The sequence below is a fragment of the Dreissena polymorpha genome, chromosome 6, assembly GCF_020536995.1.
Source record: "Dreissena polymorpha isolate Duluth1 chromosome 6, UMN_Dpol_1.0, whole genome shotgun sequence".
Classification (NCBI taxonomy): domain Eukaryota; kingdom Metazoa; phylum Mollusca; class Bivalvia; order Myida; family Dreissenidae; genus Dreissena; species Dreissena polymorpha.
In genome coordinates this window covers 3,570,314-3,592,779 of record NC_068360.1, presented here as the reverse complement: position 1 = coordinate 3,592,779, position 22,466 = coordinate 3,570,314, and the positions used below count along the sequence as shown (strand labels likewise).

General features: G+C 36.6%; 2 protein-coding genes and 2 long non-coding RNA genes across 5 annotated transcripts in view; 3 read left to right on the top strand and 1 right to left on the bottom strand.

Moving 5' to 3' along the window:
• The window catches only part of LOC127833219 (uncharacterized), a 1,273,891-nt gene that overhangs the window by 347,891 nt on the left and 903,534 nt on the right, over positions 1-22,466 (top strand). The window lies entirely within an intron of this gene.
• Positions 1-22,466, bottom strand: part of LOC127833222 (uncharacterized) — a 491,760-nt gene that overhangs the window by 292,783 nt on the left and 176,511 nt on the right. The window lies entirely within an intron of this gene.
• The window catches only part of LOC127833247 (uncharacterized), a 109,143-nt gene that overhangs the window by 79,918 nt on the left and 6,759 nt on the right, over positions 1-22,466 (top strand). The window lies entirely within an intron of this gene.
• Positions 16,549-18,804, top strand: LOC127833239 (uncharacterized). The gene is made up of 3 exons (XR_008027267.1): positions 16,549-16,634; positions 17,494-17,563; positions 18,737-18,804. It is a non-coding gene; the product is annotated as an uncharacterized LOC127833239 (long non-coding RNA).

The window sequence follows — 22,466 nt, the reverse complement described above, 5'->3', positions numbered from 1 at the left end:
TGTTATCAGTTCACATATTTGAGAGCTAGTTTCTTAGGTATTTCATATGAAAAATTATTCATAGTAACTTGTGTGCACTCGTGCTTATCATCACTGGACTTACGACATTCATGACTTTAGGCCCTTAGGATTTTATTTTCATTTAAATAGGAGTAATTGTTATACAAACTTATGCTCTTTGGTCTTACTATTGTTCCTACTAATGGAACGTGTGGCATATGAATATTAGAACAAATGGTCATGAAGGTAAAGGACATTTGGCTATCAGGACTTGTGTACTCATGGATTAATGACCATTTGGACTTATGACCTTTTTGACCTATGCTGCCCTTGAGACTGGGGACCAGTCGGACTAATGAGCGTTGGCACTTGCGGTAATTTGCACGAATAATGTTTCTGAGGATGGTTGACCATGTGGTTTTATTAAGTCAGGGCTTAACACTAAGGCACGTATGAACAACTTTTACTGCCTGTACCTAGGTCCGGGATAGCCAATGTCCCAGGAACATGCCCGACCGGTCGTGTGTATTTTGTATATTGGCCATAGGCCAGAAGAGCTAATGAGATGGCATGGTGGGCTAGATTGAACTTTACCGGTACGCCGTTGTTAACCACTATCGACAAAGCGGGGGTTTGGGGGCGGCAGCCCCCGATACTAAGGAAATATATAGTATAAAAAGGATTATAAGGTGTCGCGTTAGTTGTTATGTGTTAAGGGTTAGGGTTAGGGTACGCTGTTTGATGTTAAGTGTTGCGTACCGGTAAAGTTCAATCGTCCCGCATGGTGTCTGTCTGTCTGTGGGTGTGTGTGTGTGTGTGTTAGATTTTCTCTTGTTAAGCCGATAAAGTCCACATTTTTCATCCGATTCTTTTCAATCTTGTTCAGTGTGTTGATATTAACGAGGACTCGAACCCTATTAAAAATGGGTTACATCAGAGTAAAATGTTTAGAATTATCTCCCCTTGAATTTGAGAAAATTGTGAAATAAGGCTTGTTTACGCAATAAAGTCCACAGTTTTCATCCAATCATTTCCAAACTTGCACAGTGTCCTTATCTTAAAGATGAGTCAAACCCTATTAAAAATGAGCAATATCGGAGTTATAAGTCCAGAATTATCTCCCCTTGAATTTGAGAAAAAAATGAAAATCTTTAACATTTTGCCATAACATTTGCAATATTGAAGATAGCAACTTCATATTTGGTATGCATGTGTATCTCATGGAGCTGCACATTTTGAGTGGTGAAAGGTCAAGGTCATCGTTCAAGGTCAAAGGTCAAAAACAAAAAAAATCAAAGCGGCGCAGAAGGGGACATAGTGTTTCCGACAAACACATGTCTTGTTTGTTTACATATAAAGTTCTATCCTTTTGAAACTTTAACGGATGTTTTATATCATCAAGGGCCAGAACCCCATTGAGAGTGAAGAAAATTTGTCAAACTTAATGTTGAAAAGGAGCCATTTGAAGTTTAAATTTTACGTTTCTTCTTGTTTATGCGATGAATTTCCCATTTTGGGTCTGTTTGTTTAAAACTTACTCAGATTGTTCATGCTATCAATGGCTTGAGCCCTATTGATTCCAGCCAGTAGAGCGATTCAGGCCCTCATTGGCCTCTTGTTTACGCAATTCAATTAGCAAAACTAATATTAATCAGGCTTTTTCAGCCCTATGCCACGGGTCCGAAATTCGGCCCCATTCCCATTGCAAATCTGGTTGTTTTTTCCCAATTGATAAAAAAATTCCCAATTCCAAAAAAAATAAAAATAATTTTAACCTCAAAATATATTACTTAACCTGATCCGGTGTAGAAAATAGAAAGTATTGCATAATTAAATTATCTGTTGCCTTGAATATGTATATAAAAACTGTAATATATGTTTATGATTATTTAAGACTTTCCTTATTTTTCTCAAATTCTGGCGCTTCGCGCGATTTTGTTTCACCTCAAAAAAGGCCAGCCCTTTTCCCCATATTCAGATCAAAAAACCTGCACTGATCACACATGTTCATAATATTTTGTAAAATTTTAATAATATGTTACCTGTTTTTTACCTGTTAACAGCTTCTTTAAAATACAAGAAACACTATTTACATGTGATTATTTTTCCCAATTGAGGCAGTTTTGCGATTTAATTTTTTCCCAAAATGGGTTTTTTTCACGACACGAAATTCCCAAAATTCCAGTGTGGCGTTTTCCCAAAACGTAGCGGAAAAGGACTGCTTCTGAAAAATGGCGTAGTTAATTGTTGTGTTAATGAAATTCTCAAACATATTTACCGACATAAATGTTTAAGATTATTTTTTTGTAAGTGATGTTGTAATTATGTTGGATTATTTGATAATTGTGAACATTAGAAAAGCGTTATGTATACGATTCGGTTTATATGCATGAATTGGCGAATCATTGATGTCACCGATATTCACTGCGATCATGGCGAATCGCGGCGAATCACCGCAAAATTGAGGGGATTCAGCGCGAAGATTATCTTGCTCTCGCACGACGGCGGAGTGACGAATCAAGTGAATTAGCGGTGATTTCCCACTCAAAAAGCGAATTAGGCAACAATCACGGGTCGTGTAGTGTATACCTTTTTTTTGCATTGCACTTTGATCATGATAATTTGATTCCAGTAGGGAAACAAACACATGTATCATATAGCAGTAAGTTTAATATATTCATGCATAAAGACCAGATTTAGGTTAATGTTTGCTGTCTATACTTTTTGCAAAAATATTCTTACATGTTGCAATCTCAAATATTGTCTAAAAGTAGTCTTAAAGTAGTAAAATGTGTGACCTGTTTATTGAATTTAGGAAATGTTTAAAACCTGAAGCTTACTGCGAGATTTTTAGTCACCATGCCAATAACAAATATGAGCTGAGAGCATATTTCTACTTTGGATGGCACTAATACTTTGTGTCTTCTTAGAAATATGTATCACACAAGCCCTACCCATCTTAGATTAGAACATAGTGTCTATATCACGAAGAGAATCATAAAACATTCAAAGCATCCTTCTTTTCGCCTTCTTAAGATAGACAATTAAAAACCAATTCCTTATATGCAGCATAAGGGGATAACATCAGGCGAACATGAGGAAAACCACTTTTATCTCTTAAATTAGAAGTGCTGTGTTATTATGAAAATGCCTGGCCTGTTTTGGAATTATAGTATAAGTATAATTATGAACTCACTACAAGGTAGAATGGGGTATACAGGAATTATCATGGACACACAAGCATGTCAGACAAGGTTCTGGGCAGTTTTTCATGTAAAGCATTCAAACTGGCAGGCAATTGAAGTTATACATGTGTAATTTTTATTTAAGCCTGCCTTAATATTTGCTTAAGTTATGCCCCTATTTAAACTAAGAATGTTTACAACTTGATGATAATGAATCGTTTTACAATACATGTGGCATAGTAAGATACTGTTCACTGTTGTGACAAGGTCTAGATATGGAAACACACCATGTCTATACTGAAACTGTCGAATGGTTATTCTCTCAACTTGAATGTGTTGTAGGGAGCAGGATGAGTGGTTTCAGAGGGAGCAAGAGTTACTACAGAGGATTGAGGAGGTCTCAGATAAGAACACTAAGATACTGCAGTCAGAAAGGGTAGGTTCATGACTTTATTTTCAAGTAAAACAAACGTGACGTGCTCTGTGAAAAGGGGGTTAAACACTTTGCGCACATGCATTTAACCCCCTTTTCACAGGACATGGCCCAAATATTGCTTTAAGTAATGCCCCTTCAATTTAGCACTTATATAATGTGATTGTTACAACTTGCTACATATAACGATATTTGTCACTACTATTTCAATCTGTGTTTTATTACATTTTTTTATCTATAGCAAAAAATAATTTAAGTAATGCTCCTTTTTTGACTTTGATATTCTCTGCTATAACTGTTACAATATGGTTAATAATGACATATTCAATTCAAGATGAAGGTTTTTGTCACTACTATGACAGGCTCTAGTTTAATACCCTCTTGTTGATCATTCTCAAGTTGTTTTGAAATGCACCAAGTACTGGTTCTTCCAAGGGAATAGACTCGTGAGTGTCTAAAAGTCAAATGATTTCATTGATAAATAATGGGATCAAATGGAGGCGATGGACTAAGCTTGATTATTATTCAGTGAAATACACTCGCAGTGATATTTACTTTCAGGCAAAGAATGACGAGCAGGTAAAGTTGGCAGAGGAGATCATGGACCAATATTAGGAGACCACTAACAGGCTGAAAAAGACGGAGTTGGAACTGGATGCTGCACTCAGGGAGAAGGTAGGTGAAAAACTAGAGACCTGTGGGAGGGGAGGTAACTAGGGATGTGTGGTGGGGTTAGTAACTAATTTTACAGGTAATTAGACCAAATGTCTGACACTGTTTTGGGGCTTTCAGGAAGTGTGTGATGGGACTGGTGCTGGGAATAGGTAAGGGGAAGTTGCTGATGGTTTGGGTTAGGGGAGGTTACTGGAATGTTTGGTAGGAAACATTAACAGGGATATAAGAGCATGCCATCAGACTGAAGAAGATGGAGACGGGACTGGATGCTACAATCAGAGAAAACGTTGGGGAAAAGACAAGGTAACTAGGCGTAAAGGGGGAGGGGGTAATTGGGGTATAGTGTTTAGGGGATACTAGGCAGTGTAGGTAATGAAAGGGTTTCTAGAAGTTAACTTGAAATGTGGAAGATAATTACTCTTAACATCAATTTATTCCTTCAAAACTAAGCTCAGACGTTGATGTGTTATTTCCCCTGTTATTCTTCTCTATTTATTGTTGCGGTTTTTCATGTGTTATTCCTGTGTCCTGTTCCAGGAGAGCGTGAAGGTAGAGATGAGCATCATGGAGGCCAAGTTTGAGAATTCCCAACGAGTCCTGGAGGCAGACCTGCACTCCACCATGGAGAAACAGGTAGCTGTAGTATGATCCACATTGTGTCATAACTGGGCTGAATACATGTGCATAGTGTCATGCCAGATTAGCCTGTGCAGTTTGCACATGCTTATCAAGAACGGCACTTTCCACCATCATTGGATTTTTGATAAGAAGAGACCTACTTTAAACGAAAAATTCCATGAAAGCGGAGAGTGTTGTCCCAGATTAGCCTGTGCGGACTGCACATGCATTAAGCCCTGTTTTCCCAGAAGAAAGCTCATGTAATTATTTCCTCTCACGTAGTGGAGATAGAGACATATTCATATTTCTGCTTTAAAAAGATGTATGTCGGATATTTTTTTAGCTCGGCTGTTTTCGGAGAAAACCCGAGGTATTGTCATAGCCAGCTCGTTGTGTCCACCGTCCGTGTCAAGGTTTGTAAAGGTTTTTAACATTGGCTCTAAAATCAAAGTCCTTCCACCTACAACTTTGAAACTTCATATGTAGATGCTTCTTGATGAGTTTTACAAGACAAACCCATTTTTAGGTCACTGGGCCAAAGGTCAAGGTCACTGTGGCCTCTTAAAAAAATAAATTCTGACAAGCTTTCGCAGCAGAGCGTGGCACCCGTTATGCGGTGCTCTTGCTAAACATTTATGTCGTTGAGTTTGTGTGGACTTAATCTTTGTAATCTCTCGTTGGATTTTGAAGAAACATCTTAGGATCGATCATAACCAAGTCTAGTTCTGCAGCTCTGCATATTGTCAGAATGTTGAGACTGATGAGAGTTATTGCCCTTTGGATATGTTCACCTTAAGCACCTGGCCCGTGCTCCTTGTCTTGAACAACTGGCTGATGTTATACAAAATGGAACAGGATTGGTAATAGTCAAGTATAGTTCTCATATCAGGAATATAATATGGGGGGAGTTATTGCCCTTTGAAAGTTGTCACCAAATAAATCAGTTGCAAACATTTATAAAGGAACATTCTTTTTTGCTATCATGAAAATGGCCAAATTGTTCATTGTTTGATGGCGATTAAATTTCTTTTTCTGTAAAACTATTATTCAAAAAGCAATTTGCGAAGAGAACAATATCTTCAAAAGTTAAGAGAAATACTTTTATTACTTTCAAATGTCAGTATTTCAATCATGAATAACCAAATCTAATCACTTCTATTAATAAGATCGCCGAGCAGATAGCAGATGTACAGGCGCGTCGCGAGGTAGTTTTAGATGAGACTCGAGAAAAACATCGGCAGCAGATCCTGGACCTTAGTTGGCGCAACGCGACAGAAACGGAGAGGCAGCTAGCAGTATTCAAGGAGGAGGTTGCCAGGAAGGAGGATGAGTTAAGAAAGCAGTTTCAGGAAATAGAAACTAGGTGAGTCTTTCTAAAGTAGGTGGACATTGAAACCAAGTGGGTGTTGCATTTTAGGAACTTGAAATCAGGTGGGTGTTGCATATTAGAAACTTGAAACCAGGTGGTTGTTGCATTTCAGGTACTTGAAACCAGGTGAGTGTTGCGTTTTAGAGACGTTAGAGGAGGTGGGTGTTGCATATCAGGAACTTGGAACTAGGTGGGTGTTGCATTTAAGGAATTTGAGACCAGGAGGGTGTTACATTTTAGGAACTTGAAATCAGATTGATGTTTTAGGAACTTGGAATGGAGGTGGGTGTTGCATTTTAGGAACTTGAAACCAGATGGGTGTTGCATTTTAGGAACTTTAAATCAGATGGGTGTTGCGTTTCGGGAACTTGAAACCAGGTGGTTGTTGCATTTTAGGAACTTGAAACCAGGTGGGTGTTTTAGAAAATTGAAACTTGGTGGGTGTGGTAAACAAGGAAATTGAAGCTAGGTGGGTGTTGCTGTTCAAGGTTCTTGAAAGAAAGGGGTGTGGCCGTTACATGAACTTGAAAGTAAGTGGATGTTGCAGTTTCATGAACTTGAAACTAGGTGGCTATTGCAGTGACAGGGACTTAAAACAAGGTGGCTATAGCAGTTACAGGGACTTAAAACAAGGTGGATGTGGCAGTTCTTTGAGTTTGAAACTAGATTGATGGGTGAGAATTAGATTAAAAGCATATGACTCATCATTCTGTTTCCGGATTTTTTTCCATAACGCTATGAGATATTTACATGGTTTTTGGTATGTGAGTCTACCTGCATGAATAACAAATTGAGTTTGTGTCTCGTTTGGGTCCGTTCATTTTTGGCAAAGATATGGGCCTTGGACTTTGACATTTTGAACACTTGCAAATATATACCTGAGTTTTAGTGTGTGAGTCGGTCTACAAAACTGACAGATCAAGCATGAGTTTCGTTCCTGTCCATTGATATTGGACAAAGTTATTGGCCTTGGAATGAGATTTGTTTTCTAAAACAGTTTTCTGCACTTTTTTCCTTAAAGCTTGAAGATGTTTATTTGATTTTCGTGTGTGAGTCTATCTACTTGTCTTACAGATCAAGTTTAAGTTGTGTTCCGGTCCTTTTATTTTTATGCTCCCGGATCGAATGATCGGGGGTATATTGTTTTTGGCATGTCTTTCTTTCTGTCTGTCATTGCGTCATTCTGTCATTATGTCCCAAAACTTTAACCTTACAGTAAAGTTTTGCAATAACTTTTGAAATATTGAACATACCAACTTGATATTTGGCATGCATGTGTATCTCATAGAGCCGCACATTTTGAGTGGTGAAAGGTCAAGGTCATCCTTCTAGGTCAAAGTTCAAAAAAAAGAAAGCGGCTCATTAGGGGGCATTGTGTTTCTGACAAACACATCTCTTGTTGATAAAAGTTATGAGCCTTGGGCTTATATTTATTTTCTTAAGTGGAGTTTTGGGACACATTCTAAAGAGGGCATATGTGCCCTTTTGACACATATCTTGTTTTTTTACTGAAATATAATAAGGGTTTGCACCTATAACAGTAAAACTTTGTGTGTGTTTAATTTTGAAAAACAGGCATCATGTAATAGATTCTCTATGGTTATACAGTTTGATGGAATACAGAAATGAAAATTCAGAACTTAAGCGGTCGAAACAGAGGTTAGAATCTACCAGGTTAGTTCACAGTTTGGTTGATATCATAGAAATACAATGCAGCACTTTTAACTGTATGTGTCTATTATCAACCTAATGATATTGCAATAATGAAATGATATATTGTGGCCACATATAGTAATAGTATGTTCTATATCTTAAATGACATCAGTTATAACTCATTCTGCTTTGAATATTCATTGACTACATTTTTCTTGTATTAAAATGGCATACCAAACATAAGATTAGTGTTATAATCCATGATGTGTTATTTTAGACTGAAGATTTTGACCAAACTTCAGTGCGATGCAGAGCTAGTGGAATGAGGCCCTGTCTCTACTGTCAGCAACACCTCAGAGGAGGGTATGCAATCTGTTAAAGACATTTCTTGAATAATATTTCTCCCAGTTCCCATATCAGGGCTTTTCTCATTAATTTGAGATATGATTTGTACATGTTGAATTGGAAATTTCAGCATCTCTTTACTTTTAATAGAAAAAATGCATTTTCATATGATTGATAACATTTACTTGCTTCGTGTCTACACTTAACAGCTCTTTTTCCTTACATCTCAAAGTCAAACAATTATTTGAGGAATTAAAGAACTGGTTTTGGGAAGGAAAGATACTTTTTTGCCATTTGAAATATGACTGAATAATCGCTATAAAATAAGCCAAATAAAGCAATCCATGTCTTGAACTCAAATTATACGGAGTCCATAAATCATATACACTAAGTACCTTGTCAATAGTTCGTAATTTCAGTAACGTTGTCAAAAGTGTACAAGCATTCAAGTTCATTTAAAGGTCACCGTGTCTTATTTTCTGTTAAATGACGGGCAATTGTTTTCTCACTGTGTCATAATACCATTGTATATTTAGTCTGAGTATTTGCAGTCTCAATGCCTTTAAGCCAGCCATATCAAAGATCATCTGGCTGTTTTTGGCTCTCAACTGAATCTTATATTTTTTTTTTTAAATCATAAACAGTTATAGTCATTTTTTTCCTGAAATTCAAAACATAAGTGTATTATGTCAGATGCCAAGAAAATTAATACAATAAAGTAATAAAAGGAATTATGCTTACCATCTTTCATGTATAACGCTCCGGTGAAGTACATCTACGTCACCTCATGTCTTACTCTGCATTTAGTATAAGGTATTCTTCTGTGACCAATCAGTCGAACCTTGCATAGCTCTACCCTTGAATCCTTTGGTCCAAAATGTTTTGTACTTTCAATCTCTTCTTAATGCCAAACACTTGGATGGAGGGAGGGGGCATTTGAGTCTTATACTGAAATTTGATATTATTCAGAAATGCTGAAATAAATAATTGTTTGTTGGTATGTTTGCTTTATTTTTATGCCTCTGAAGGAGGGCATATAGTGATTGCACTGTCTGTCTGTCTGTCTGTCCATCTTTTGCGTTTAGATTTCGAAAAATGCTCATAACTTCTATGTTTATGTCGCTTCAGATGTAACATTCATATTTGGTATGCATGTGTATATGGACAAGGCCTTTCCATACGCACACAAATTTTGACCTTGACCTTGAACTTAGGGTCCGCGTTTATGTTTCCAAAAATGCGTTTAGGTTTCGAAAAATGCTCATAATTTCTATCAAAGCATTTATCGGGGGCATATTTCATCATATGGAGACAGTTTTTGTTAACCAGGTTTTCCGAAGAAAAAACTGTTATTAGATTGGCGAATGCGGGCGGAATGGGGGCGGAACAAGCTTGTCTGCTCTCTTATTCAAATAGTTTTCATCCGATCTTTACGAAACTTGGTCAGAAGTTGTATCTAGACAATATCTAGGTCAAGAGTGAATATGGGTCATGCCAGGTTAAAAACTAGGTCACGGGGTCACTTAGTGCGTTTTAAACATTAAGCATGTTGTCCGCTCTCTTATTCAAATAGTTTTCATCCGATCTTTACGAAACTTGGTCAGAAGTTGTATCTAGACAATATCTAGGTCAAGTTCGAATATGGGTTATGCCGGGTTAAAAACTAGGTCACAGGGCCACTTAGTGCATTTTAAACATTGAGCATGTTGTCCACTCTCTAATTCAAATAGTTTTCATCCGGTCTTTTCAAAACTTGGTCAGAAGTAGTATCTAGACAATATCTAGGTCAAGTTCGAAAATGGGTCATGCCGGGTCAGAAACTAGATCACGGGGTCGAAAAACAGATTGATTTTGAAACAAGGGGGTAATTGTGATGAACAATCAGTAGCAATGCACATTTTGACTTGCAGTTGTCTCCCTTTATCAGACTTTTTAGGAGCAATGCCTATTTTGAGTTGCAGTTGTCTCCCTTTATCAGACTTTTTTTAAAATTGAAAACCTGGTTTTATGACAATTTGATCCTTGTTTTATTTTAATCCCACCAGACCACACAGAGCCGTACAGATGATGCAGATGACACAAATTCATCTATTTTGACCACCTCTACAAGCATCCCAGCTGTGAACTTCTCCTTACTCACTCCTAGACCACAGCCAGCCAATCAGGCATCAGAATCTCACCATTCAACCAATCAAAAGGAGCCACACACTCCCCCAAGGCAGCAGCATACCAATCAAAGCCATGCACACAGTCTGACCAATCAGATGTCTCCTACCATGTCATCAGCCATTCACCTCAGTCCTGTGCTAGGGAAATCAACCAATCAGGACCATAGTTCCATACTGAGTCCTGGCAGGGAAAAGTATGTTTCCCACTCAACAGAGAAGGATAGGGATGATGCAAACATTGAAACGGCTGCACTGTCGCATTTGAAACAATTTCAAGATTATCTAAACAGGTATTTGCCATTTAACCATACTGGAGAATTTCCTTCATTTCTTTATGCAAATGCATTTGAAAAGTTGCTGAGAGGATTAATCTTGACGTATCATATCTTTAGCTAACCTAGCACTTATCTACATGTTTGTTTAGCGTAATAGTGTTGTTTCTGCTTAAATCTTTTATATCATATAAAGTATGATCATGCTCCTCTTAAATTGGCCAATTTAATTTTTCTTAATCTTTAAAAGACATGTAGTGTGAAAGACAAATGACCTCATGAAAGGCATGAAGACAATTTGTAAACACTTCAGTTCTCAATGTATTCGAACTTGCTTGGTATACATTTATAAATGGTTAGCAGCAATGTATATCAAATAGCAATACAATAATTTATGTTGTATAAATGATTGGATATGAATTAAATACTGCACTGTTTGCAAATGGTAATTTAATGGCAGTGAATCACACCATTTAGAGTCTATAAGAAGCCATGTAACTGATAATAGTTCAACAGCGTTGTAGAGTAATATGAAAATAAGTTTTAAACAATTTTGTATGTTAGTACATGAACATAAATTCATGCCCATCACCCCACATTAGATCTTACAAATCCTGTAATTTTTGTTTAGTTTCACAAAGACCCCTGAGTGGATATCTAGCATCAACAGTCAAGCTGAGATGCATGGTGGGGGCTCTGTCACTAGCACCCCTAGATTGCCATCACCACCCGAGATAGCTGCACTGCTGTCCACTCATCTGCATAATATACAGGTAGACAACTACTTGGATTCATTTACTTTAAGCTGAATCTTAAAAATTGCTTTATTTAAAACAAGAAGTATCTTTAAAAAAGATATACAGCGTTGATTGTGGTTGGAGTTTATTAAAGGTAAAGAGTTCAATGAATGAGATCAAGGATAGAGAATGTCTTTTTCTGTGCAGTTCTTAGCTGCATCACATACAGTACGGGATGTTACGCGGAGTTTTTGCGGCTTATTTTACATTATTACATATTGCTGATCATAAAGACATAAACCTATAGATACAAAACAGAAAACCAAAAGAATAATGGAAGTGAAATTAAAACATATGAGTCAACCGGCCACACGCGAAGTATCCGTACATATTTTAAATATTTATACGTGCATTTTTCTAACAAACCTGTTTTAGTGGTTTGTCGGGCATTGCTATTTGATTCGAGTATTAACAGTATCGAGAATCATCGCGCTCATGCTTAATACATTAGTCAATATGGTGGAATAATTGTTGTTAAATTAATTAAAAATAATATTTATCATGGTATTGTTGAAAACACATTAAGAATCTATTATTAACATACCATAATTGTATCGCTGGATATCTTCATTTAACATCTTTCTGGTCTAAAGAAAATTCCAGTTCACCTAGTTCACGCTATAGCGTCTTTATTATATAAAGATTATTTTACTGGGCGCGAACTCCGGTCAGCACATAAGGTAGTCGTGAACACGCAGTGATGACCTGTATATAAACTCTGACATTCACACACACTAACCGCAAACTGACAAAGGTGTAGCATCTATGCACAAAATGTATTGATGTGAAGAGTTGAGTGTAAAACTGTTCTATCTATCATGCGTTTTCATAAGAGATAAAATTGTTTCATGCTGAACACGCAGTAAAACAGTGTTAGAAAGACGCCGCCATGTTTTCAATGTTCTGGTGGTATTCTCAAATCAGCAAATGGACTAAATGAAGTGTATTCATTTTGGGTAGCCGCCGGCATTTTTAGCTCATCTATTTTTTGACAAAAAATTATGAGCTATTGTCATCACCTTGGCGTCGGTGTTGGCGTCGGCGTCCGGTTAAGTTTTGCGTTTAGGTCCACTTTTCTCAGAAAGTATCAATGCTTTTGCATTCAAACTTGGTACACTTACTAACTATCATCAGGGGACTTGGCAGGCAAAGTTAGATAACTCTGGCGTGCATTTTGACAGAATTATGTGCCCTTTTTATACTTAGAAAATTGAAAATTTTGGTTAAGTTTTGTGTTAAGGTCCATTTTATTCCTTAAGTATCAAAGCTATTGCTTTCATACTTGCAACACTTACTAACTATCATAAGGGGACTGTGCAGGCAAAGTTATGTAACTCTGACTGGCATTTTGACAGAATTATGGGCCCTTTATACTTAGAAAATTGAAAATTTGGTTAAGTTTTGTGTTTTGGTCCACTTTACCTCTAAAGTATCATAGATATTGCTTTCATACTTGGAACACTCGCAAACTATCATAAGGGTACAGTAAAAGGACAAGTTGCACAACTCTGGTTGTCATTTTTACGGAATTATGACCCTTTTTTGACTTAGTAACTTTGAATATATGGTTAAATTTTGTGTTTCGATCCACTTTACTTCTAAAGTATCAAGGCTATTGCTTTCAAACTTCAAATACTTTCATGCTATCATGAGGTTACTGTTCCTGGCAAGTTTAATTTTACCTTGACTTTTGAATGACCTTGACTCTCAAGGTCAAATTATTAAATTTTGCTAAAATAAACTTCTTTATTTATGATTAGATTTGATTGATACTTTGATAAAACAACTCTTACCTGACATACCACAATAGACAACACCCAAACCATCCCCCCAAACCAAATCCCACCCACCCAAATCCCCCCTCATTTTTTTTTCTTAAAGATCATCTAATAAATGACCACCACACCCTCACACTATACCCCCCCCCCAAAAAAAAAAATAAATTGTTTTTGAAACATGGTTAAAAAACACAAATATTTATTTTAATTGTTTTATATTTTAAATACGGTCCAACCATCCCACCCAAGAACCCCCCCCCCAAGTTTGATAGCCTAATTATTATGCCCCCCTTCGAAGAAGAGGGGGTATATTGCTTTGCACATGTCGGTCGGTCGGTCTGTCGGTCGGTTCGTCCACCAGGTGGTTTCCGGATGATAACTCAAGAACGCTTAAGGCTAGGATCATGAAACTTCATAGGTACATTGATCATGACTTGCAGATGACCCCTATTGATTTTGAGGTCACTAGGTCTAAGGTCAAGGTGACCCGAAATAGTAAAATGGTTTCCGGATGAAAACTCAAGAACGCATACGCCTAGGATCATGAAACTTCATGGGTAGATTGATCATGACTCGCAGATGACCCCTATTGATTTTGAGGTTACTAGGTTAAAGGTCAAGGTCACGGTGACCTGAAATAGTAAAATGGTTTCCGGATGATAACTCAAGAACGCATACGCCTAGGATTATGAAACTTCATGGGTAGATTGATCATAACTCGTAGATGACCCCTATTGATTTTGAGGTCATTAGGTCAAAGGTCAAGATCACGGTGACCCGAAATAGTAAAATGGTTTTCGGATGATAACTCAAGAACGCATATGACTAGGATCATGAAACTTCATAGGTAGATTGATCATGACTCGCAGATGACCCCTATAGATTTTGAGGTCACAAGGTCAAAGGTCAAGGTCACGGTGATCCGAAATAGTAAAATGATTTTCGGATGATAACTCAAGAACACTTTTGCCTAGGATCATAACACTTCATAGGTACATTGATCGTGACTCGCAGATGACCCCTATTGATTTTCAGGTCACTAGGTCAAAGGTCAAGGTCACAGTGACAAAAAACGTATTCACACAATGGCTGCCACTACAACAGACAGCCCATATGGGGGGCATGCATGTTTTACAAACAGTCCTTGTTTTCTGCATTTTTTTGCATTTTTGGAAGATAATGTAATAAATGACCACACCCCCACACTATACACCCCTCTCCACTTCACCCCTCCCTCCTTTGTGATTGAAATTGAGATAGGTCCCTTCACCTTTAAAAAGAAAAATAGATGAGCGGTCTGCACCCGCAAGGCGGTGCTCTTGTAATGAATGCAACCTAAAGGTCACCTAAGGTCAAAAGTGACATTCAACAGCTACGCGGAAAAAATCAATTAAATTTTGTAACATAATCTAGTGGATTTATTGTAAGTGAATTCCACCCAAAATACTGCCATCAATTGGGAATATGAAGCATTAAAGTTTGTTTTGTTTCTCAGTGTCTTAACTTCTTATTTGTTTTTATCAACAGCATATGGCACACCACCCAGCAGTCCAAAGCCAATCAGGCCAGGCCTTTCATCCAGTGAAGTCTTCAGTAGCCAGTCAAATGCAAGGTGCAAGACTCTTCAACCAACCATCACACTCATTACATTCAGCCTCCCAACCAAACTCTCTATTAACCAATCAGAGAGAGCTTGACCTTTCTCAGCAACATTCTAGTCTTCCTGCTAGTCTCAACTTCCAGCCAATCTCATCTACCAGATTTCCTGTCAATCAGACAGAAACTCCACCCCCAAGGATGAAACCATCCAATCAGATTGAACTTTCTCATTCAAATTTGAATCAAACAGACATCACTGTGTACAGCGATTTAGCCAATCAGACTGCAGCTTCAATGCCTGGGATGTTGTGGGATGGATCTAACAGAGCAGTGCCAATACGTCCACCTCAGCAGTGTGACGACGCTTATGCAAATGAGGATAATCAGTCCATCATTTCAGGTACCCTATCTGTTTGAACAGAAACAAGTATTTGTCATGTACCGTTTACTTATTATATCATTAACCAGCTGCATGATTTGTGAGGGGAATTTGAAAGCTTATTCTCACAACATCTGTATTTCGTAGAACTGCATGTTATAAAACTAACTGTTGAATAATCTTTATTGTGACTAATGATTGTTTTTAAATACCCTTGTTCTTTAAACATGAATGGATTGTTTATTTCCAAGAATTATTGAGAAATTGGCCATTTGCAGAGGCCCATTAGCCAATGGCTCCTAAAATTTATCATAGGCCACCAAGATTATTAGAGAAAACTTATGTCATCTATGCAAAATGTATCAAAATTAAAAGGGCCTTTATTTGTAACCATATGGTGAAACATGGTTTGTGAGCAAGGTTCACATTCATCATATGTACTAATGTACAAGAAGTATTGAAAAGAAAGAATGAGCAACTGCGGCAAAAATGTATGTTGCTAACTCTGCTGCAAACCTGACATACAAGCAAGCGTACATTGCTGTTTTCAGGGGTTTCAGTGGGTGTGGCCAGAGGCTACTTCCAGGGCGGTCAGAGTTTCTCCCCGCCCACCAGGCAACACAGAGACAGTGAGAACAATTCAGTGGACGACCTGACCCATCAGTCATACAGGTAGGCTTACCTGGGGCACGCACCGTGAGACTGCAGAGTTTCTAACCTAGCTTCAGCAAAAAACATTGAGCAATGAATAAAAAAAGTGGTGACTTTTGAGCGTTAATTTTTAATTGGTTTAAAGTACCAGATTAAGTCTCAGATTTAACATATGAATGTTCGTTGTAATTGGGAGAATATGAACATTGAGTGATGTTTGTTTAAGTTTTCGTACAGTTTATTGTTTGATGAAGTTTTTTATTGAAAAATATAATGAAATTAAGTTTTAAATAAAACTATTTTCTTGAGTGTTATTGAGTTTGTTTTAATATATTATATACATTTTAATTTCTGGAAACAATGACATTTTAAAACTAATTATGGCTTTTTGCCAATATATTAAGAGGACCCTTTACGTAATTATAAAAGTATTTTCCATTTAGAGCACTGTTTTGACTGTATTATAACAAAACACCTGTTCTTCAGATGTTTCACTAATATTTAAAAGCTGTTGGTTCATTTGTCAGTATATTTGTTGAAATGCAAATTCCTCTTCACAAAAACATGTTTGTTTGAATGATTGATGATGACCGTTGGATACGGCTAATTATGCTTCTTGTTTTGTAGAGTCAATGAGGACTACAGTGATCTGTCCGAGCGAGTCCAGAGGCACGAGTCTCACCAGAATGAGCTCCAACATTACATACAGCTGGTAGGACATTTAACAAGAATTGAGCCTCGGAAACAGGGGCATAATACATGTGCGTAAAATGTCGTCTCAGATTAGCCTGTGCTGTCCACAGATGCTAATCAAGGACAACAATTACCATGGAATTTTTTGTTTATAGGAAGATTCTTTTAAACAAAAACCCAGTTTGGACAGAAAGTGTTTTCTCTGTTAGCCTGTGCGGACTTCACAGGCTAATCTGGGATGACATTTTATGAACATGCATATATATAAAGTTCAGTTTTGTCAGAACGTGGCTCAATTATCTGGCCCCAATTTCTAAATAAACCTCATCAGTTGATTTTAAGATTTTTTTTTAGTTGGTTATTTTATTGAATCTTATCACTGTTTAAAGTTGATGGTGTTGTACAGTTCCATTTAAAATCAAAACTTGATTGGTTAGTCTCTGCATGTGTATAAATAAAACAATAAACAAAGTTTTTTCAAATGTCAATGGTCTCTTTTAGGCTAAAAAATATTGAATATATGTACTATTTAGTATTTAGAAATTATAAAAACTGGAAAGAAAAATTGTTATTAAATATACCGAATGCAAACAATATTATTTTGAAATAATGATTTCTTTATCCCAGTTGTTCAAAGACACACAGAAGAAACGTTCAATTGTGATTTTATTTATGACAAATAACTTAAGGTGAAGTTTTTTATTTTGATCCAGGGGTTCATAAATCACATGTTTTAGTAGCAGTATGTTAAAATTACGAAAACTGAAATATGATTTCAGGAAACGTATCTGTCTCTAATATTTTTCCGATTTTTTTATTAAAACCTGATTGACAGCTAGCATGCGATCGTTTTTGACCATACAGCTGTTTGATTTTAGTTGCTGAACCGTTCTCCAAATGAAGCAAACACTTCGCAGCATACCGACTCTGTGTTGTCACAGGACAATGGTATGTCATGTTTTGCATATGAGCCCTTCTCTTGGAAAATGAGGTTCAATGAATTTGCATTATAAAAAGTTTGTCCCAGATTAGCATGTGCATTCTGCAGTCAGGGACTACTTTTTCTGCCTGAAATTTCGTAAAAGAAACAAAAAAATTAATATTCCATTAAAGCTGAAGGTGTTGTCCCTGACTTGCTTGTGCAGACTGCACAGGCTAATCTGGGAAGACATAACACCCTTGCATTTAAACCTGTTTTCCTAGGGCAAGGCTTATATCAATTTAAAAAAGGGTGCTATTCACAAATCTCTGTGAAGAAATCTTACTGAAGTTAAGTCATACTGAAGGGACAATTTCAGAACAAATGTTCTTTTAAAAATCAAGTTTGCCCTGCTTACAAAAGAAAGTTTTACTTGAAGAGAAGCAAAAATGTGTATTATTAGACTGTTAGGTTCATTTATAAATAAATGGTATTTATTTGCTGTGGGGTTATAACAATGAAGTAATTTTCTCAGTAAAGTGAGACAATGCTTGTGATAATGTGTAATTTTCTCATTTTACTGATAAAATTATTTCACTTTAAAACCAAAAGAATATACACGTTCTTTAATTGAAACTTAAAAAAACCTTCATTTATTACTTGTCTGATGTTTTCTACCCGTATTATTGGGTGAAGACATAAACATTTCCAGCACCATGTTGGATTATTTGGAGCCCTGGATTTGATATGTTATATGTAGCGGCTGCCTCTGACCCTACCAATAGACTCAATTACTAGGGTAGGGCGGTCATGTGATTGAGCAACCTTGATCCGAGCAGAAACAAGGCATAAATTAATTTTAACAGTAAATTATAGCCTTAGACAAAGTGTTGACAGTAAATGGTCATGCTCAAAGTATGGAAACACACATACAAGATTGGTTATTTGAAATATGCATGTTAATTATAACAATTTTTAGAATTTGTTGATAGTTAAAAAGAAATGCAATTTTATGTTCCAATATATATTATTTGTATTATCATTATACTATAAAACGTCTCTTTAGTGACTGCATTTGATAAGTATTGACTACCTGTGATTGCAAACATTTTTCTCTTACCTCATTTATATTCACCTCAAATCATCTGTGATGTAGCATCTTTAAAGGATGACCTTGATGTTCTAGTAATCTATGATTACAGAGGACTTAGTTTTGAATGACACCGCCCAGGCAGCCCAGCTTCAGAGGGAACTGGACCGTATCCAGGAGTTACGAACCAAGCAGGAGGTCAAACAGGGGTCAGCGGTCAAAGGTCAGTCTGTCTCGGTGGAGATGGGGTCAGCCATCAATATGGGTAATGAGGGTATGAGTGCCTCTGAGCGCAACTTGTCTTACATTTTGCAATCAATCTTTTTTTCAAATTTTTCAATTATGATTATCTGCAATTATTATCTTCAAATGCTTCAGGGTATATTTTCAAAGTTTTGTGATGGAGTTAATGCCCTTTATTAAAATTTAATGTATATAATCTGTGCAAAAGTCGTAACAGCTTCTGTGCACAACTCCTTCATTTTGTGTGCAATTTACATAAAATTTTAACCGAATAATTATCTCAAAGAGTTACAGCATTTAGTGTCATGGTTTTGGGATTTATTAATTTTAGGAGCTATTGCCCTTTGTTCAAAGTTACATAATGCCAAGGCCATGTAATTGCAGTTACTCTTTCTTAATAGTTGTTTTCAGCACTTAGGCGACAATAAATTTATCAGTTGTTCAACAGATTTTGTCACTTAATATTAATAGGAAAATGAAACTAATATTTGTATTAATTAGGGTTGTAACGATACATTCAAATTACTCGAATACGGCTGTGGACGAATCGTTTTCGTAATTTGCCACCTCCCGAACCGAATATTTGACGAATACAAACAACATGGTTTTGAGTTTTAAAGTTTAATCATCTTATCTTACCTTACAAATGAAGGTTCATACAATAAACCCCTATATTAAAATGTTCTTCTCCTTATTATGGCGTCTTTCATCATGTTTACCCCATCCGCTATGTTACACAGTGGGATTATCAACAAAAATGGCGGGCAGCGGTTGAATATTTACGACATTGAATTGAAAAATCTTTCGATGGTTGTTTAATGTTTATTTAGGTAAATACAAGTGATTTGATGCTCAAACATACACACAAAGGATTAGCAGATGGAATTTCAAATTGACAAATACTCATAGTTTCATACTACATAATGTCATGTCAAGTTGCTTAATTGTTCTACTCAAGGATTTTATAAGTACTAGTCATGTTTTCAAAACTGTTCAAAGTTTAATCAGTTCTAGTCAGTGTATTGTTATTTCAAAGTATTATATTTCATATTTTCAGTATGCAATTATACTCAATTAATCAAATTAACAAATACTCATAGTTTCATACTATATAATGTCATGTCAAGTTGTCAGTATTACTTTTTTTCATTGCAATTCATATTCGCGAATAAATATTCGTATTCGCCACCCTGTATTCGTGATACCTATAGTATTCGTCACCTAGTGTAATCGTTTCAGCCCTAGTATTAATTATCAATGAAATCAAAGGCTTGTTGTAAGTGCAGAATAAAAATACATGTACATATTTTGTGAACAATCTCATGTGTGTGTTTATGTAAAATTGACTCTGCATGCCTAATAAAAAATATGTTGATTTTAATATACAATTATTAGATGTGGCTGATTCAACAAACATCATATATATTGTGGCCTGAACTTCAAAAATAATTGTACAATGTGATTATGATGCCTTAAACTAAGCCAACCTAGGGCACTCTTGTCTCTTTAGTGCCAATTATGTGGTTGAGATTAAAATTTATTTTTTTATTTTCCAGATGCCCAAACCAGCAAAATACTTAGCCCAGACCAGCTTGAAGAGGTTACCAAGTTACTTAACCAGGTCAAAGGTCAAGGTCAACTACCTGACACTTCATTGCCCAGCAACCCCCAGGTGGCTGAGCTGATAAAACTGTTGTCTCAGGCCCAGCTAGGTAACCAGTCTGTCGCTAGGAAACCTGGGAGACAGCATGGTAAGCATGGAAACCATCATAGGGCCATTGGGGTGCGCAGAAATGTGCACTTTAACCCTAGCAAGGTGAGTAAAAATGACACAGCGTAATAATTAAAGAAAAAACATGTTTCACATGATTAAAAAGCAACTGTTTTGTTCAGTTTTTTTTAGCTCAACTATTATATATTAAATATATATAGTGGAGCTATCCTACTCATCCCGGCGTGAGCGTCTGCACAAGCGTGCAAATGTTAAAGTATTCATACTACCCCAAATATTTTCTTTGTCCCTTTACATATTGCTTTCATATTTTGCATACTTGTTTACCAACATTACCACAACTTATTAACAATAGCAGACGACTCTATCAAGCATTTTGTCATAATTATGGCCCCTTTTCCACTTAGAATATGCAGAAAATGTTAAAGTTTGCATACTGCCCCAACAATTTTCAATGTCCCTTGACATATTGCTTTCATATTTTGCATACTTGTTTACCAACATGACCCCAACCTATAAACAAGAGCAGACAACTCTATCAAGCATTTTGTCATAATTATGGCCCCTTTTCCACTTAGAATATGCAGCAAATGTAAAAGTTTGCGTACTGCGCCAACTATTTTCAATGTCCCTGGACATATTGCTTTCATATTTTGCATACTTGTTAACCAACATGACCCCAACCTATAAACAAGAGCAGATAACTGTATCAAGCATTTTGACAGAATTATTGCCCCTTTTATACTTAGAATATGCATATTATTGATAATTCTATGTTAAAGTTTGCATACTACCCCAAATTATATTTCCTTTATCCTTTGACATATTGCTTTTATATTTTGCATACTTGTTTACCAACATGACCCCAACTTATAAACAAGAGCATACTACTGTATCAAGCATTTTGACATACTTATGGCCCCTTTTACACTTATATAATTGAACATTTTGCTTAAACTGCCATAACTTCTATATTTGTGATCACATTTTATTATTACTTTCACAAAACAACACTTACCTGAATACGACAATGGATATCAACTAAACAATACCTCACGCCCCTACCCAGAATCCCTTTCCCCCCAACACCCCCCCCCCCCAAATATTTTTTTTTAAACATCATGTTTTAAACACCCCCTCTCCCTCATGTAATAAATTACCCCACCCCACATTATACCCCCCTCTCACCCCCCCTGCCCCCCAAACTTCCCCCTCCAACCTCTCCCCCTCCCCAATTTTTTAACTCGCCTGTCACGAAGTGACACGGTGAGCTTATGTGCCCGTGTGATGTCCGGCGTCCGTATGTGCGTGCGTGTGTCCGTCAACAATTTGTTTGTGTAGACAGTAGAGGTCACAGTTTCTATCCAATCTTTATGAATTTTGGTCAGAATGTTATCTTGATAAAATCTGGGTTGGGATTGTATTTGGGTCATCTGGGGTCAAAAACTAGGTCACTAGGTCAAAAACTAGGTCACATAATAGGTCGAATAATGGAAAAAACTTGTGTAGACATTAAAGGTCGCAGTTTTCATCCAATCTTTATGAAATTTGGTCAGATTGTTTATCTTGATGAAATCTGGGTTGGGATTGTATTTGGGTCAACTGATGTCAAAAACTGGGTCACTATGTCAAAACAAGGTCAAATAGTATAAAAACATTGTGCAGACAGTAGAGGTCACGGTGTTTATCCAATCTTTACGAAATTTGGTCAGAATGTTTATCTTGATAAAATCTGGGTTGGGATTGTATTTGGGTCATCTGGGTGTCAAAAACTAGGTCACTAGGTCAAAAACTAGGTCAAATAATAAAAAAACCCTTGTGTAGACAATAGATGTCGCAGTTTTCATCCAATCTTTAAGAAATTTTG